A 6,801-nucleotide genomic window follows, 5' to 3' on the forward strand; every position below is an offset into this window, starting at 1 on the left:
TTTGAGTGCTGCTGTCATCTGTTGAACTGTGATGATAAGACAGAAGCACTGAGTGCGAAGTTACAAGTCTACAAGTTATTTTCCTATTTTAATTACAATTAACAAAGCACAGTAATAATGAATGCTAATATCATGGTACCGGTACACAACCATTTGAGGCTAATTACCCTTAATGGGTTGGGACTGTGTATTGCCTCTGCTGTCACCTTGCTATAATTACCGCTCAGGTGTATTAGCTTGGACCTACTCATTAAGTCATTACATAACTGTTGTTCATTCTCAGTGTCATCGCACTCAGTGCTTCTGTCTTATCATCACAGTTCAACAGATGACAGCAGCACTCAAACCCTTTAAAAGAGGCTCTCCTTCAGCAGTTCAGCACACTCTCACCTCCCGCTCCACTGCAGCACAAGCTCAGGAACTTCCACTGTCTGCACCCGTCTTGGTTCAAGGCCTGTGCTAGTCTCCATCATGCACTAGCACTAGCCTGTGCTGAGATGGGAGCACAGTCCATGCAACACCAGCCTTGAGACACTTTCTGCATCTCTAGATCTACAGTCCTTCCCCTGTACTTGCTATGTGCTGGTGTGCACGTGGTCACTAGCACTAGTTTGTGCTGGGAGAGGAGTCACCTATTCATCAAACAGATCACAGTCATTAAGGGGCCTTACCGTCACTCTCTGGAGGAACTTGGGCTTCCTGGTACCTGCTGCGTGCTCATGGGTCAAAATCATAAGCACTAGCCCGTGCTGGGAAATCCTGTCCTCCCTGCAACAAACAGTCATAAAGGTAACAAGTTATTTCCTCCCAAAACTATTGGCAGATCCTATTTTAATTACAATTAACAAAGTACAGTAATAATGAATGCTAATATCATGGTACCGGTACACAACCATTTGAGGCTAATTACCCTTAATGGGCTGGGACTGTGTATTGCCTCTGCTGTCACCTTGCTATAATTACTGCTCAGGTGTATTAGCTTGGACCTACTCATTAAGTCATTACATAACTGTTGTTCATTCTCAGTGTCATCGCACTCAGTGCTTCTGTCTTATCATCACAGTTCAACAGATGACAGCAGCACTCAAACCCTTTAAAAGAGGCTCTCCTTCAGCAGTTCAGCACACTCTCACCTCCCGCTCCACTGCAGCACAAGCTCAGGAACTTTCACTGTCTGCACCCGTCTTGGTTCAAGGCCTGTGCTAGTCTCCATCATGCACTAGCACTAGCCTGTGCTGAGATGGGAGCACAGTACTAGTCCATGCAACACCAGCCTTGAGACACTTTCTGTATCTCTAGATCTGCAGTCCTTCCCCTGTACTTGCTATGTGCTGGTGTGCACGTGGTCACTAGCACTAGCCTGTGCTGGGAGAGGAGTCACCTATTCATCAAACAGATCACAGTCATTAAGGGGCCTTACCGTCACTCTCTGGAGGAACTTGGGCTTCCTGGTACCTGCTACGTGCTCATGGGTCAAAATCATAAGCACTAGCCCATGCTGGGAAATCCTGTCCTCCCTGCAACAAACAGTCATAAAGGTAACAAGTTATTTCCTCCCAAAATTATTGGCAGATCCTATTTTAATTACAATTAACAAAGCACAGTAATAATGAATGCTAATATCATGGTACCGGTACACAACCATTTGAGGCTAATTACCCTTAATGGGTTGGGACTGTGTATTGCCTCTGCTGTCACCTTGCTATAATTACCGCTCAGGTGTATTAGCTTGGACCTACTCATTAAGTCATTACATAACTGTTGTTCATTCTCAGTGTCATCGCACTCAGTGCTTCTGTCTTATCATCACAGTTCAACAGATGACAGCAGCACTCAAACCCTTTAAAAGAGGCTCTCCTTCAGCAGTTCAGCACACTCTCACCTCCCTCTCCACTGCAGCACAAGCTCAGGAACTTCCACTGTCTGCACCTGTCTTGGTTCAAGGCCTGTGCTAGTCTCCATCATGCACTAGCACTAGCCTGTGCTGAGATGGGAGCACAGTCCATGCAACACCAGCCTTGAGACACTTTCTGCATCTCTAGATCTACAGTCCTTCCCCTGTACTTGCTATGTGCTGGTGTGCACGTGGTCACTAGCACTAGCCTGTGCTGGGAGAGGAGTCACCTATTCATCAAACAGATCACAGTCATTAAGGGGCCTTACCGTCACTCTCTGGAGGAACTTGGGCTTCCTGGTACCTGCTGCGTGCTCATGGGTCAAAATCATAAGCACTAGCCCGTGCTGGGAAATCCTGTCCTCCCTGCAACAAACAGTCATAAAGGTAACAAGTTATTTCCTCCCAAAACTATTGGCAGATCCTATTTTAATTACAATTAACAAAGTACAGTAATAATGAATGCTAATATTATGGTACCGGTACACAACCATTTGAGGCTAATTACCCTTAATGGGCTGGGACTGTGTATTGCCTCTGCTGTCACCTTGCTATAATTACCGCTCAGGTGTATTAGCTTGGACCTACTCATTAAGTCATTACATAACTGTTGTTCATTCTCAGTGTCATCGCACTCAGTGCTTCTGTCTTATCATCACAGTTCAACAGATGACAGCAGCACTTAAACCCTTTAAAAGAGGCTCTCCTTCAGCAGTTCAGCACACTCTCACCTCCCGCTCCACTGCAGCACAAGCTCAGGAACTTCCACTGTCTGCACCTGTCTTGGTTCAAGGCCTGTGCTAGTCTACATCATGCACTAGCACTAGCCTGTGCTGAGATGGGAGCACAGTCCATGCAACACCAGCCTTGAGACACTTTCTGCATCTCTAGATCTACAGTCCTTCCCCTGTACTTGCTATGTGCTGGTGTGCACCTGGTCACTAGCACTAGCCTGTGCTGGGAGAGGAGTCACCTATTCATCAAACAGATCACAGTCATTAAGGGGCCTTACCGTCACTCTCTGGAGGAACTTGGGCTTCCTGGTACCTGCTGCGTGCTCATGGGTCAAAATCATAAGCACTAGCCCGTGCTGGGAAATCCTGTCCTCCCTGCAACAAACAGTCATAAAGGTAACAAGTTATTTCCTCCCAAAACTATTGGCAGATCCTATTTTAATTACAATTAACAAAGTACAGTAATAATGAATGCTAATATCATGGTACCGGTACACAACCATTTGAGGCTAATTACCCTTAATGGGCTGGGACTGTGTATTGCCTCTGCTGTCACCTTGCTATAATTACCGCTCAGGTGTATTAGCTTGGACCTACTCATTAAGTCATTACATAACTGTTGTTCATTCTCAGTGTCATCGCACTCAGTGCTTCTGTCTTATCATCACAGTTCAACAGATGACAGCAGCACTCAAACCCTTTAAAAGAGGCTCTCCTTCAGCAGTTCAGCACACTCTCACCTCCCGCTCCACTGCAGCACAAGCTCAGGAACTTTCACTGTCTGCACCCGTCTTGGTTCAAGGCCTGTGCTAGTCTCCATCATGCACTAGCACTAGCCTGTGCTGAGATGGGAGCACAGTCCATGCAACACCAGCCTTGAGACACTTTCTGCATCTCTAGATCTACAGTCCTTCCCCTGTACTTGCTATGTGCTGGTGTGCACCTGGTCACTAGCACTAGCCTGTGCTGGGAGAGGAGTCACCTATTCATCAAACAGATCACAGTCATTAAGGGGCCTTACCGTCACTCTCTGGAGGAACTTGGGCTTCCTGGTACCTGCTACGTGCTCATGGGTCAAAATCATAAGCACTAGCCCGTGCTGGGAAATCCTGTCCTCCCTGCAACAAACAGTCATAAAGGTAACAAGTTATTTCCTCCCAAAACTATTGGCAGATCCTATTTTAATTACAATTAACAAAGTACAGTAATAATGAATGCTAATATCATGGTACCGGTACACAACCATTTGAGGCTAATTACCCTTAATGGGCTGGGACTGTGTATTGCCTCTGCTGTCACCTTGCTATAATTACCGCTCAGGTGTATTAGCTTGGACCTACTCATTAAGTCATTACATAACTGTTGTTCATTCTCAGTGTCATCGCACTCAGTGCTTCTGTCTTATTATCACAGTTCAACAGATGACAGCAGCACTCAAACCCTTTAAAAGAGGCTCTCCTTCAGCAGTTCAGCACACTCTCACCTCCCGCTCCACTGCAGCACAAGCTCAGGAACTTCCACTGTCTGCACCCGTCTTGGTTCAAGGCCTGTGCTAGTCTCCATCATGCACTAGCACTAGCCTGTGCTGAGATGGGAGCACAGTCCATGCAACACCAGCCTTGAGACACTTTCTGTATCTCTAGATCTACAGTCCTTCCACTGTACTTGCTATGTGCTGGTGTGCACGTGGTCACTAGCACTAGCCTGTGCTGGGAGAGGAGTCACCTATTCATCAAACAGATCACAGTCATTAAGGGGCCTTACCGTCACTCTCTGGAGGAACTTGGGCTTCCTGGTACCTGCTACGTGCTCATGGGTCAAAATCATAAGCACTAGCCCGTGCTGGGAAATCCTGTCCTCCCTGCAACAAACAGTCATAAAGGTAACAAGTTATTTCCTCCCAAAACTATTGGCAGATCCTATTTTAATTACAATTAACAAAGTACAGTAATAATGAATGCTAATATCATGGTACCGGTACACAACCATTTGAGGCTAATTACCCTTAATGGGCTGGGACTGTGTATTGCCTCTGCTGTCACCTTGCTATAATTACCGCTCAGGTGTATTAGCTTGGACCTACTCATTAAGTCATTACATAACTGTTGTTCATTCTCAGTGTCATCGCACTCAGTGCTTCTGTCTTATCATCACAGTTCAACAGATGACAGCAGCACTCAAACCCTTTAAAAGAGGCTCTCCTTCAGCAGTTCAGCACACTCTCACCTCCCGCTCCACTGCAGCACAAGCTCAGGAACTTTCACTGTCTGCACCCGTCTTGGTTCAAGGCCTGTGCTAGTCTCCATCATGCACTAGCACTAGCCTGTGCTGAGATGGGAGCACAGTCCATGCAACACCAGCCTCGAGACACTTTCTGCATCTCTAGATCTACAGTCCTTCCCCTGTACTTGCTATGTGCTGGTGTGCACCTGGTCACTAGCACTAGCCTGTGCTGGGAGAGGAGTCACCTATTCATCAAACAGATCACAGTCATTAAGGAGCCTTACCGTCACTCTCTGGAGGAACTTGGGCTTCCTGGTACCTGCTACGTGCTCATGGGTCAAAATCATAAGCACTAGCCCGTGCTGGGAAATCCTGTCCTCCCTGCAACAAACAGTCATAAAGGTAACAAGTTATTTCCTCCCAAAACTATTGGCAGATCCTATTTTAATTACAATTAACAAAGTACAGTAATAATGAATGCTAATATCATGGTACCGGTACACAACCATTTGAGGCTAATTACCCTTAATGGGCTGGGACTGTGTATTGCCTCTCCTGTCACATTGCTATAATAACCGCTCAGGTGTATTAGCTTGGACCTACTCATTAAGTCATTACATAACTGTTGTTCATTCTCAGTGTCATCGCACTCAATGCTTCTGTCTTATCATCACAGTTCAACAGATGACAACAACACCCAAACCCTTTAAAAGGGGCTCTCGTTCAGCAGTACAGCACACTCTCACCTCCCGCTCCACTGCAGCACAAGCTCAGGAACTTCTACTGTCTGCACCCGTCTTGGTTCAAGGCCTGTGCTAGTCTCCATCATGCACTAGCACTAGCCTGTGCTGAGATGGGAGCACAGTCCATGCAACACCAGCCTCGAAACACTTTCTGCATCTCTAGATCTACAGTCCTTCCACTGTACTTGCTATGTGCTGGTGTGCACCTGGTCACTAGCACTAGCCTGAGCTGGGAGAGGAGTCACCTATTCATCAAACAGATCACAGTCATTAAGGAGCCTTACCGTCACTCTCTGGAGGAACTTGGGCTTCCTGGTACCTGCTACGTGCTCATGGGTCAAAATCATAAGCACTAGCCCGTGCTGGGAAATCCTGTCCTCCCTGCAACAAACAGTCATAAAGGTAACAAGTTATTTCCTCCCAAAACTATTGGCAGATCCTATTTTAATTACAATTAATAAAGTACAGTAATAATGAATGCTAATATCATGGTACCGGTACACAACCATTTGAGGCTAATTACCCTTAATGGGCTGGGACTGTGTATTGCCTCTGCTGTCACCTTGCTATAATAACCGCTCAGGTGTATTAGCTTGGACCTACTCATTAAGTCATTACATAACTGTTGTTCATTCTCAGTGTCATCGCACTCAGTGCTTCTGTCTTATCATCACAGTTCAACAGATGACAGCAGCACTCAAACCCTTTAAAAGAGGCTCTCCTTCAGCAGTTCAGCACACTCTCACCTCCCGCTCCACTGCAGCACAAGCTCAGGAACTTCCACTGTCTGCACCCGTCTTGGTTCAAGGCCTGTGCTAGTCTCCATCATGCACTAGCACTAGCCTGTGCTGAGATGGGAGCACAGTCCATGCAACACCAGCCTTGAGACACTTTCTGCATCTCTAGATCTACAGTCCTTCCCCTGTACTTGCTATGTGCTGGTGTGCACGTGGTCACTAGCACTAGCCTGTGCTGGGAGAGGAGTCACCTATTCATCAAACAGATCACAGTCATTAAGGGGCCTTACCGTCACTCTCTGGAGGAACTTGGGCTTCCTGGTACCTGCTGCGTGCTCATGGGTCAAAATCATAAGCACTAGCCCGTGCTGGGAAATCCTGTCCTCCCTGCAACAAACAGTCATAAAGGTAACAATTTATTTCCTCCCAAAACTATTGGCAGATCCTATTTTAATTACAATTAACAAAGT

The sequence above is a fragment of the Crassostrea angulata genome, chromosome 9 (genome assembly GCF_025612915.1).
Source record: "Crassostrea angulata isolate pt1a10 chromosome 9, ASM2561291v2, whole genome shotgun sequence".
In the NCBI taxonomy this organism is placed as follows: domain Eukaryota; kingdom Metazoa; phylum Mollusca; class Bivalvia; order Ostreida; family Ostreidae; genus Magallana; species Magallana angulata.